Here is a 12,541-nt window from a genome sequence, read left to right on the forward strand (position 1 = left end):
GTTCCCACTTTCATTATGCTCTTCCCTGCACCATAAAATTCTTCCAATTCAATCCATCCTACAATGTATCATGTAGGCATACACAGAGAGGTCACAGAACTGGCCAGTGGCCCTAAGAGCACAATTGGAGATTCCTTAAGGGTGGGGAAAGGATTCCCCTAATTCCACCCCTAAGCCTCAACCTTAAACGCAAAGCCATTATGAGAATGAGTAGTCATAAGAAGGTTAAGCCTTCAGGAATGGATTTCATGTCTTTGAGCTGGGTTTTCTCCACAACACCTGCTACCATACCAATAACATCCATCTCATAAACCACCTTGACTATGATTTTCACAAGTTTTCATAAGTTGAATCTCTAGATTCTCAGATAGACTCTTAACGTTCTAGTAGTCCATATGCCAGACTACATAACACCCTTAATACTATGAGATAACTCATAACCTAATAATGATAATATAAATATAAAACCTTCTTTAAATGGTCTTTTATCTGCATTAACTCCTTTGACATTTACAATAACCCCACAAGGTAGGCAAGACTGGGATTTATTCCCCAGCAGTGGCTTGAGGATGCAACCAACTCTTTCAGCCAATACTAACATGAGTAGTTGCTGGTCTGACTAGTTGGGGAGACTAAATGTGGCTTCCCTGGGAGACTTGGTCAACTCAACCCGAGTGTCTCAGACGAGAGTATAAGCCATTTCCTTCACAGACTCTTCATCTGGAAGATGCTTGGGTTCCTGCGATATGTAGGAAAGTCTCATTTTAGCCATTTCACTTAGACAATGATCTTAAATTGGAAATAACATTCACAGCTTTTGTCAAACAAAACCAGTTTCTTCTAATATTCAGAAATTATTCCTACCAAATTTTTTTATTTGGGCTGCTTACCACAAGGGAGATGCCTTCTTGCATTAATTATAGAGGCAGATGTGGAGGGTGGATGGCATGAAGATAGCTTTGACACTTCCACAGTTTCTCTGACTAACCAAATTGAGAGAAGAAACCAAGAATTTTAGAGTTAAAAAGGTCCTTAGTAGATATCCAGTCTATTTCCTTGGCCCCTTGGCCAATATCACTGCGTACTTGCATGCATGTGTCCAAAAATGTTACATCTGAGTCATCCTTTGGGAATCCAAAGATCCAAGCCATCAATGCTGCCACTGCTCAAAATACTTTGGAAATCTTTTCTTTGGGAAAAGAAAAGAGTCTTATAGACTCTTTAGAGTCTTTAGAGTCAGTTTATAAGCTGTAGGAAAAAGTGATGACTTTGGCTTAAAGAAGTCATGATTCTTTCTGCCAGAATGACTTCAGACAGGGGCCCAAATGACAAATAGCATTCATCAATGAACAAATACACCCTCAAAGAATAAAGATTTGCAGCCACTAAAGACCACCAAGGAAATGTGGCTATAGGTGTTGCAGGCCACAAAGATGTTCCCAAAAGGTAACAGAAGCATCACTCTTGTGGATACAGAGCCTCTAAGGTACTTTTGTTACTGAGGTCGTATCCACTTGGATGTAGAAGTCCTAGAGTCCCTACTTCAAGAAAATATCTACTGTCATGTCATAGTAACATTCTGAACCTCATTTTATTTCCACACCTTTCCAGGGTTCTGATCACTGTTGTCATCTTTCCTCTGCTTGCTCAACAAGGTATGCATCAAATAGCTTGGTCTACAAGACTGCATGTGGAAATACTTAAAAGAACTGTGAGGACAAGGATGAAATCACTGTCTAACATTTTACTCTTTGTGTTTATTAACATGTGGGAAATGGCCATACATTGCATAAAAGGATCTGACTATAATGACTAAAATATGTGACTCTTAAAATTGTCCACTGGCAATTAGCCCAGTATGTGGGTAACAGGGCTGGGGAGACAGGGAGTGTGAAAACTTTTCATCTTACTCAGGAAGCCATGATTTTAGGTGTTATTTTAAAAATAAGAAACAAAAACAAAAAATAAACTACACTTCCAGAATTTTTCAGGGAATGCATTTCTCCTCTGCTCATCCCATCTCAGTAAAAACCTAACTTTGGATCCAGTCATTTTCCCTCTAAAACTTTTTGAAGAAATAAGCAAGAAATGTTCACACTTCATCTAAAAATATGCTTATCACAGAGATATTTGTGATTAAAAAAGTGAAAACATTTCTTTATAAAAATGAAGAGGGTGATTAAACAAATTGTTGTGTAAATGTTGGTATAATAGTTTGCCACTGCTACAAAGCATGTTTTTGTAAATGAATGACAAGAGGAAACACACACCCCCTCAGGTTCTAAGAAGCAGATGGCCCAAGATTCAAGAGTCTTTTCAATTTAGGCAGTCACCTTCCTCCTTAGAACCACTTGTGTCTCAAAATGTACCTACAGGACTTTTGTTTATAGAAGTGATTGAGTGACAACACAGAGAGGCTAATGCCGTCAAAAGAGTTCAGTGTAGAATTTTTATCTTATTACTTAAATCTCTCAAGAGGACAGGGCACATCACACCATGCATGGCCACATAAGAAACCACCAGTTCTGGTCAGAAGCCCAAAGGGGTAAGTGGAAAGCATGGCCCTGAGCCTTCATTGTTTTCCATAGGAAACAGGTTAGGATGGACTCATTTGAATAATATCAGCAAACTCTGGGTTATAAAGGTTATCTATAGTTGCCTGGTTCCTAGCCCTGGCTGAGTAGGACAGAGGAATCTTACCTCTTAGTCTTTAATAGTCACATGGAGTAGGTGGTTCTGAGTGAGGGGTCTGGAATGGTTAGTTGGCAAATGAAAAAAGGCACACTCTTGGGGTGAGCCCTTTGGTAATCTCTAAGAATTGACTAGCCCTGGGCAGAGGGGGAGTCTCACCCTAGTCCGTGAGGCCTCAAATACCAGATCATCAAGAAAATGGAAAATAAGAAAATAGAGTTAACACAGCCTCTATGAATAAACAGCTACCCCCTGAACCTCTGGACCACAGAACAAAGTATGTACCTATCCTAGGGCATGCATGTCTCCTTTTTAAGAAATGGTCAGACTAACTCTCTTGGCCTCCTTCAGGACACCATGTCCCCAGTTCTCCAATACTTCATGTAATATATGCAACTCTGATACTGTCTATGGCCCTTTGCCTTGTTGATTTGCCCCTGGATGAAGGAGAACCACCATTTTATTCATCTCTACAACAACCTCAGTTCCTTACACTTCAGACAATGTGTACCTTTTTGAAGGAGACCGTTCTTACCGCAACCATCCCCACTGACACCTGGTCGATTATAAAGACCCTGGTATGATAGTTTTTCAAGAGAGAATGGGAACAAAGGGAACAGCATACAAGCTTCCAAACTGCTAAGACTTGTTGGACATATATACAAGGATGTGTGCATTACTCCTAGTTGAGGTTCCAAAGCTTTCAATATGCTCTATCACTCCAAACACAGTTAAAAGCCTGTGCTTAAAATAATTTTGTCAGATTACCTAGACCAATTTTAGGGAATGAGATGATGGAAAGATTATAGGGTGGAAGAAGGGCATGGTAGGGTGCAGTCAGAAGAATGAATGGAAATCACCCCGAAATGGAGGAATGGGGATTAAAAAAAACAAACAACTTGTAATTGGCACAGCCCAGTCAGAGCTCTAGAAATTGTATTTGTCTAACAGATGAGTGCTGCAGCCACTCTATGGGAACAGATGACATGGGAGAACATCATGTGTGATTAGGCCAATGCGGAGCCATTCACATTTGGAGGCTTGTTAGACAATTTCACATTTTTCTGGAGTTCAGCCAACTGATGCGCTGTGACGTGAGATAATCGGTGTCACTGATGTGTGAAGGTCCCGTAAGAGATGACAGGCAGACTGTGCAGAAACAGGCAACCCAGGGTCTCTGTGTATGAGCAGACAGAATAACATGTAATAACACGATGCCCATTTGCAAAACGACAGCCTGTTTCAGCAAGCTGACAGCAACAACAATTTTTCTGAAGTGTTGCTCTTAATGATTTGGAAGGGGGAAAAAAAGGAACTGCATTTTCTTTCTGGATGTCAATGATAGGCAAAGTGTGTTCCTGTTTTTCTGCTTAGGAAAAGTGGCTAGTAAGGGGAAATGGAAATATGTGTATGTTTTTAATGACTTTCAGTTTAAGAGCTTGGGATTTACCATAGGTAGCATGGGGAGTGCCTGTAATTATTTTCCCTCTGCCTTTCTCAGCTCTGCCTCCACCCCCTCTCCACTGCCCCCTATCAAGCCAAGTTGTGATGGAGAAGCTCCCACTCATGATTCCCACCTTGTACATCTCCCATTCATGTTTCAACCCACCCGACTCTGGCTTCTCTGAGCTAAGGTCACCACCCCCCTAACTGTCAGATCCAGTACATATATTTGTCCTACTTACATTTCTGTTGCATTTAAAAGACTCTATTGACATATTCCTAGTTTTAGGGAACTTGATGGTCCAAGGGGGGATTTTCCTATCATGAAATTAAAGATTTACTTCAGGCTTGGAGAGAAGCAGGGGCAAGAGGGCAAGAATCACCTCCAGTTCCGGTAGCCTGACGAGGCACCCAGTGGAAGGGGCAGGAGGGCTGAGTATGGACGTGGAAAGTTAGATTCCCTGGAGGCCTTGGTCTATCGTAATCATCATCCGAAAATGTTAAATGCTGCATGTTTACACATACACATTTGTATTTCTTTTTTCAAAGTATTTTATTCCTTCTACATAAAGGAGGCATGATTTAATTGATGGAGTCTGGACTATAAACTTGGCTAGAGCCTGGGATTGGGTTGCCTATTGCACATTTACTCATCCAAAAGTTACTGGTTTGTGTTTTGAAATCTGAAAATGCCCCTCAGTCACACAGTCATATCCAATTGCCATGTACCTAAGTTAAACATGTTCTTGTCCCTTTCCCTTTTTCCCCTTCCTTTTGGTAACTTATATGCCTCCCCCTTAGGAAGCCTTCCCTGCCCACCCTGCCCAAGCTTGGAATGGGTGACTATTACATAACTCTCTGCTTCACATTGCTGAAGAGCTTAAAAAGGACCATTAGGATTGAGTCAGCTGAGTTTGTCTTGCCTGGTTGACTGCAAAATCATTGACAATGAAGATAGTATGTCTGCTTCATCTCTAGTGCCAAATGCAATGTCTGGCAACAAGTAGGCACTCAGTAAATTTTGTGGAATGAATGAAGGAAATAGTATTATTACTAGCCAACAATAGCACCAGTTTGAGTCCATAAATGTTCTAAAACCAACATGCTGAACTGTCACATGATATGCAATGTGCAAGTGAAATTACCTAGCCATTAGGAACCAAGGATTTTAAAGCTGTGCATTGAAAATATGTTCAATACAGGAAATATATAATTCCTAGGATTAATGTAATGCCATTTGTACTGATAATACATCTCTGCTATCTGTCTTCATTTAGCATCATAGCAGTAGGTTACAAGGACACAGTTTGAAAGGGTGTCATATTCTTTAACTGAATATTCAATAAAAGTATAATAAAATTGAAATGCTGGAGTCCATAGGAAACATTGTATGCTTTTGTTATTCATTCCACGTTAAAGTACAATCTTATTTTAAAATCATTTAAAACCATGTCTTCTGTTCTAGTATCTCCAATAATGCTCAGTGCCATGTGATACAGATTGCCTGGTTGTTCTGAGAAATTAGCACTCTTCCTTTGCAATATAAGAAATTCTAGGGGCACCTGAATGGCTCAGTCGGTTGAGCAACTGACTTCAGCTCAGGTCATGATCTCATGGTTCATGAGTTCAATCCCTGCATCAGGCTCTGGGTTGAGAGCATGGAATCTGCTTAGGATTCTCTCTTTTCCCCTCTCTGCCCCTCCCCGGCTCATGCTCTCTCTCTCTCTTTCAAAAATAAATAAACATTAAAAATTTTTTTTTAAAATAAAGAAATTCTAGATATTTCATGAAAGTAGGCAATACATATGTTCTTGAGAAGGGCCAAAGGCACTGGTTATGAGAAAGAGAGAGTGGCTTATACACCCTGGAGCGAGCACTGGGAGTGATAATACATAAATTCATAGAACAAATCAGGATCAGTGGGGCTTCCAAGAGGTCACTCTCCCTCATCCCCAAGTCTAGTAGAGGGCACAGTCAGGGGTGGTGGGGGTCAGTGGTGAGAGTCTTCTGATCCCTCTTGTTTCTCTAGAATTCTCCAAAATTATTTCTCCTTTCCTTCTACCTCCTTAACAAACCCTAAACGTTCTCCTGAGCAATTAGGCTTTAAAGAAACCAACACAAAAGGACCAACAGACTGCTTCCACCCGTTACCCCACATTGTAGCTCTCCTGAATCAATGAAGTGCTGAGCCATTTGCTTGCAAGAAGGGGAGTGCAAAAAGGAAGACATGTACCAATTAATATCTCAATTGAGATCAGAAAGCCACACACATAAGTTCACAGAAATGGATTTTTGGATGTCTCTTATAAAGCAAAGCACATAATCCAGAGCCTTGGTTATGACATGTGTGGGGTTTTATTAGTAGCAAAGATGCTCTCCATGATTCTGAAGGCTTGCTTAATCCTGAGTGGCTGCCAGACTTCCAGATGAGCATATGGAATCCTAAGCCTGTGCCTTGTCTTGAGGTTTTTGCTGAATGAACCAGACAGCCTGGCAGTCCTACAAGCATGATTAGGACCAAAGATCTCACCTTGTCTACAGAGGGTAATCAATCCAATTTGCTCACCTCCTGAAGTTATCTGCCCCAGCCACGGCTCTTTGGGAAGTAGAAATGAAGCCCTCTCATGAGTCCTGGGCGTGATGGATTCTTTAGTAACGGACAATGACAGAATAAGGATAATAGTTGGGTGTAAACAGGAACAAGCCACCCAAGCCGTAGCCCAGCACCACCACAGTCTTCTTTGTAGAATAATATGAGGAAATCTCACCTCGATTGGTAAAAGAAAATGTCAATCACGGGGGGAGGGTGATGTTTAAATCCAACTGCCTTTTCTTCTCAAACTGCCAGATGATTTCATCATCTTCCATATTAAGCTGGGCAGAGCTGACCTTTACAAAGCCTCTTGCAAGCAGAAATATTTAAAAACAATATACAAGTACCAAAGAGCTCAGTGTTACACATTCATGCTCTTTTCTGCTCTATGGAATTTGCTACAATACCAGGTCAAGCATCTGTATCATGGTGCATTCCTGTCATTTACCAAGAGCCTCCTGTACACCCTGCTCTCCAGTTGGTGTGTTTGCAAATCCTAGTTCATGTAACCCCTGAGGTAGGAATTGTTATCCCCACCTCATAGTTGAATTATCTGAAGCTCAGAGGGGTTAACTAGCTTTCCCAACAGTTGGTGATATCCCACTAGACAGGAGTCATGCATGCCTGCAATTCTTTTTTTGTTTTTTTTTTTAATTTAAGAGAGAGAGAGCATGCAAGGGAAATGAACAGAGAGAGAGAGAGAGAGAGAGAGAGAGAGAGAGAATCTCAATCAGGCTCCATGCTCAGCACAGAGCCCAATGCAGGGCTCGATCCCATGATCCTGGGACCAGAGTGGAAATCAAGAGTTGGACGCTCAACCTTCTGAGCCAGCCAGGCACTCCATGCCTGCAATTTTTATGGTGCCTAATCTAGGAGACTATGATTGCACCTAGGAGACTTTTGATGAAACAGAGAATTTTTTGTCCCTTTCTTATTCTTGCAGATCTTCTGCCCCTCATCCAACTTTGGCAGCCATCTCCCCATGGTGATAAGAACATGGCCAACTTCATACAACCTAATATGTCTCTGACCAAAACTTTGATCTACCAGTTTAAAGTAAGCAGGACTGACCTTAGGGCCAATGTCCCTACTTCATTTGGGTCCCTTTCAAATGCTGGTTCCCTGTGTTCTCATTCTACCCCTTTCTCCATTACAACATGTAAGTGCTACATTGTCAATTTATCCTAACACACGTGTGGAGTTAGAAATGGAAGGCTTTCAAGATTTTCTAATCCAACCCCTTTATTCTTTTTTTTAAGGGAGAAAATTGACACAGAGAGAGGTGGTGACTTGGCTGAGGCCACCAGAGATGAGGCCCTTCTCTCCAGCCCCAGCCCATTGCTCCAAGCTCACACCCTAGTGCTTTTCGGTGTATGTGAAAGACACTTTGTCAACTCTCCATGGATACCCACATGTTCCCCCTTCTCTTTAAACTTGGGGAAAGGCATAAGACTTTGTTCATATCAAAGGGAATCTCTGACATCAGTCATCCAGTGGGAGAAATGTTTGCCTCTAAAATCACACCGTTATGAATCTTGTGTCATTATTGCTAAGTCAATATGAAGCACCTCTGGAGAAGCAGATGGATAAGCAGGAGTGGGAAGAACAGACAAGGGTCCTTTTCCATATATTCTCAGCCTGAACCCCAACCTCAGATCTATTCCTGGAGTTTCTACGTGGAAGATCTTATATCCCGATGTTGGCCTAGCAGCAGCACATCCAACCTCACCCCTAATCTGAAACATCTATCCCCCTAAAAACTCCCACATGCATGCAGCCAGAGCCTTTGGTCTTAACCCCACAGCTGCATGACTCCATCCTTAGCATGTGGCAGAAGATGCAGGAAGTTGGATGCACTTCTGAAAAAGGGAGAAGCAGGGATGGGAAGGGTTAGCTTAGAGCCCATGAGAAGTCACAGTCCAAGGCTAGAGAAAACAGGATACTGCACCATTTGAGACTCTGGGAGTTTTATTTGCAAGTGTGTGGGCATGTACACACAACACACACACATGCATGCATGTGCAAGCATTAGAACATCAATGATAGTTTATATTCATATGAATCTGTGCTTATGTCTGTGTGCGAAAGATTGTATATATGCCTGTGTGTTCGTGTGTTCGTGTGTGTGTGTGTGTGTGTGTGATGAGGGTGAGATGAAATGGAATTGGGAAAAAGCTGTCAACCCTAATGCCATTATAGGTAGAAAAGGATTAACAAAAATTAGAGAAGAAATCCTTCCTCAAGGGGTGTGAATGTGTGAAGCAATGGGGTGTCAGTAGGAAAGACAGACTCTGACCTGAAGCCAATCAGCTCACACTCCTGTAAAATGCAGACTATTATATTGAGTACCTCCTCGGGTCATTGTGATGACTACTGACTGAGTCTGCCCTGGGTCTGTCACACAGTGAGGGCCCAGTGAATGTTGGCCCTGAATGTGCTGTGGGGCAGGGGAAAGCAGTAAGGAATATGGAAGGAAGAGAATACATTGCCCCTCTTTCCCCTCAGACTTGAATAAGAATTAAAATTCTTCTACTATGTGTGTCTCAATATTTCACAAATGTTGTAAACAAACTCTCAGAAGCAAACTGTAATTTTCCCCTTCTTCTAAATGGTTTAAACTTATAGCAGCTGTTGCTGGTGGTCCCAGCCTGGAGAGCCTGCTCAGAGCAGACTGTTGGAGAGCCCAGGAACTCTGAGGCAGCGAGTAAGAGGAAACCCTTCCAAGGGAAATAAAGTTTTTACCAATCACTGCTAACTATGCCATGAAAGGGAGAACACTCTTTCAATTACCAAACGTCAGCTCTAATCCCTACTTATGAGCTCTAGATATAAAACGATGCAATAATTACACAATCTGCAGGGAAACTGACAAATATATTCCCAATACAAATGATTTACTGAGTGAGCCTGGCCACAGCCTGGCTTCACTCCTTAATGGAAGCTGTAAAAACAGTGCCCTGTGCTTTGATAATCACAGTGATTTCTTACAAACCACTGATTAAGCAATAGATGAGGCAAGCATTTTGGAAACTCTAAAATATCTCTGATTTGTTGGAGATCTCTCCAAAATGATTGCCAATCTGCTTAGATGGCCTATTAAAGAATCGTATAACGGTTTGTCAGAAAAGACCTTTTACAATTGAATCCATTTCAGAGATAAGAAGAGGTTAAGTGTCATGATGAGGGCATGCAGGGGTAGAGCTGGGATGAAACCCAAATGCCCTGATTCCCAATTTTTTCCACAATCCCCCATAGACTCACCTATTAACAAGATATAATCAAATGTGGGTCATTAACCTCCATTACTTCCTACCGGAAAGCTAAGCTAATCAATATGTTACTGTCACCAGCAAGGTGATCATTTGGTAGCAGTTACTCTTGATCAGAAAATTAATGAGTTGGGTAATATGGAAAGAAACGTGCAGCCCATTCTACTCTTGGGTACAATATGGAAAGGAAAGGCCAGGTGAGAATCAGAATCTGAGTCATGGTATTTTCCCAGGAAGATGTTAGTGGTAGAGCCACATGGTTTTTCTCTAGTGAGATCTTTCAAGCTCTTTGGATACTCTAAGTAGTAAGAAGAAGTCAGCCTGGAGGTAACAAAGATTGTAAAATTAAGACTTTAAGATAAGAAGATTGAGACTGCAAGAAATGGTAGATATAGAGAAGCAACATGAAAAAGATTTGGAATAAAAGAGAAATATATTCTTAAGTCATGAGAAGTGTATAGATCAATGAAATACTTAAACTCATACATCATTATGAGTTTGCAACTGAATGGTGGTAATCCTAAACCATAATTTATGCTACTCTATTTTTCATTTAAGGTAAATAACTAAGACTCTCTGAAGCAGTGATTAGTAACTATCTTGGATGACTGATACTTTGCGAATGCAATGAAAGGTGTGGATTTAGTCCCCAGATAAGTTCACATCTACATATATATTTTCAGGGTATTCAAAGACCCTTTTGAAAGTTTATCACTGGATCCCAAGATATGGCACCTTGTGCTAGACTGAGAAGTTTAACCAATTATATATAAGTAAAGGGGTGCCCAGGTGACTCAGTTGGTCTGACTCTTGATTTGGCTCAGGTAGTGATCTCACAGTTTGGTTTATGAGATCAAGACCTGACAGCTCAGAGCCTACTTGGGATTCTCTCTCTCCTACTCTCTCTGCCCCTCCACCCTCAAAATAAATAAATAAACTTAAAAAAATTATATAAGTATAAATATATTCCCCAAAGTCCTGAAGTTGTTTTAGCACTGAGTTTCTCAAAAGTTCTGTTCTAAAGTCACCTTTGGTGAGAAGCTTCACCAACCTGAGATGGAGCCTAATGTTTATGTCCATCCTCAAAATTTTCAATATGTTACACTGTACATATTCTCAATAATCCCATGATATTTTAGCTCCCTGACCTCTCTCTTTCCTGAGGAAAGGCATCTCTTCTTCTGTGTGTGTGTGTGTGTGTGTGTGTGTATGTATGTGTGTATGCACATGGGGGCATGTGTGTATATGTTCATGATAAAATATGCAAGGCATAATCTTTCTGAGGATAAGTTTTCTTTCTCTGTCATTTGTCCGATTTATCTCAGAGTTGCTAAGAAAATAAAATAACATCATGGATGGGAATATTTTTTAAACATTTATAAAGAACCATAAAAAATGCATGGCATTGTCATTATTAGTGTCATCATATTGTTATTATTAAGTGTGATACTTAAATGCAATTTGCAAGCCTTAGTTTCATTTCAGGAAATTAGTTTAAAATGTTTGTCCATTTAAATAAAGGTACTACACATTCCTTTTAATCACACTGGCAATACCAACTCTCCTTCAAAGAAGCTGGTCATTGCTTGGGTTGATTTTATGAGTTAACAAACAATTCTGTACCCCATAGGGCTGACATTCAGTGAGTTCGTGGGGCATGGCTGTACTGGGTGTTAGTCTCCAGCATCTATTCTGAATGGTTGGTGCCCTAGTTGTAGTACTCATTAAATATTTTTGATATTACACCTGTCACCAGCTATGTGTGAGATACCATGCTGGTTGCTGCTGAGAAAAAAAAGGGGGGGATTTGTAAGACATGGACCACATTCCCAAAAAGAGAGGAACCTGACTGGGGAAACTCAGGCCATTCATAATAACACAAGGTGGCAGGTGGTGGAGGGGCACGACACCTGGATGGCTCAGTCCAGCAACTGACTCTTGATTTCGGCTCAGGTCATGATTCCAGGGTTATGAGATCAAGCCCCACATTGGGCTCTATGCTCAGCACAGAGCCTGCTTGGGATTCTCTCTCTCTTCCTCTGCCCCTCTCCCTGCCTCATGCTCTTTCTAAAATAAATAAAGTGAAAAAAAAATTTAATAAAATAAAATAATAACACTAGGCACTTAGTATTTACTTCTGTGTATGAAGTATTTCATTAGGTCAGAAAAGGCAATCACTTCTAGAAGGGCTGACGAATAATACTCCATCAGTTGGGATTCACTGTAGTCCCAAAGAATGTTAACCCAAGGTTAGTGGTCACCTACCAGCTCTTTAAAAATGCACGCTAGGGCAGAGACAGAAACACTCCTGCCAGCAGTAAAAAGGGACGAAGAAAGCAAGAGTCTTTGCATTTTATTTTACAGATGGCTTCTCCTTCCTCCCCCTACTTCCAGGCAGAGATTTAATTAATTTAGAAGGGTAATTTGCAAAGTTCTTTAAGACCTCCAGCCATCAGGTGTCACAAGAAAGATAAGTGCTATGCCTACTGTATCTATTTTGGTGCTGTGGGTAATGCACCATTATATTAGATCAACGCGGTCCTCA

General features: G+C 41.0%; 1 long non-coding RNA gene across 2 annotated transcripts in view; it reads right to left on the reverse strand.

Annotated features, from left to right (window-relative positions):
• LOC102965678 overlaps window positions 1–12,541 on the reverse strand; it is a 165,674-nt gene that overhangs the window by 32,979 nt on the left and 120,154 nt on the right. The gene's annotated exons all lie outside the window — the stretch shown is intronic.

The sequence above is a fragment of the Panthera tigris genome, chromosome C1, assembly GCF_018350195.1.
Source record: "Panthera tigris isolate Pti1 chromosome C1, P.tigris_Pti1_mat1.1, whole genome shotgun sequence".
NCBI lineage: Eukaryota > Metazoa > Chordata > Mammalia > Carnivora > Felidae > Panthera > Panthera tigris.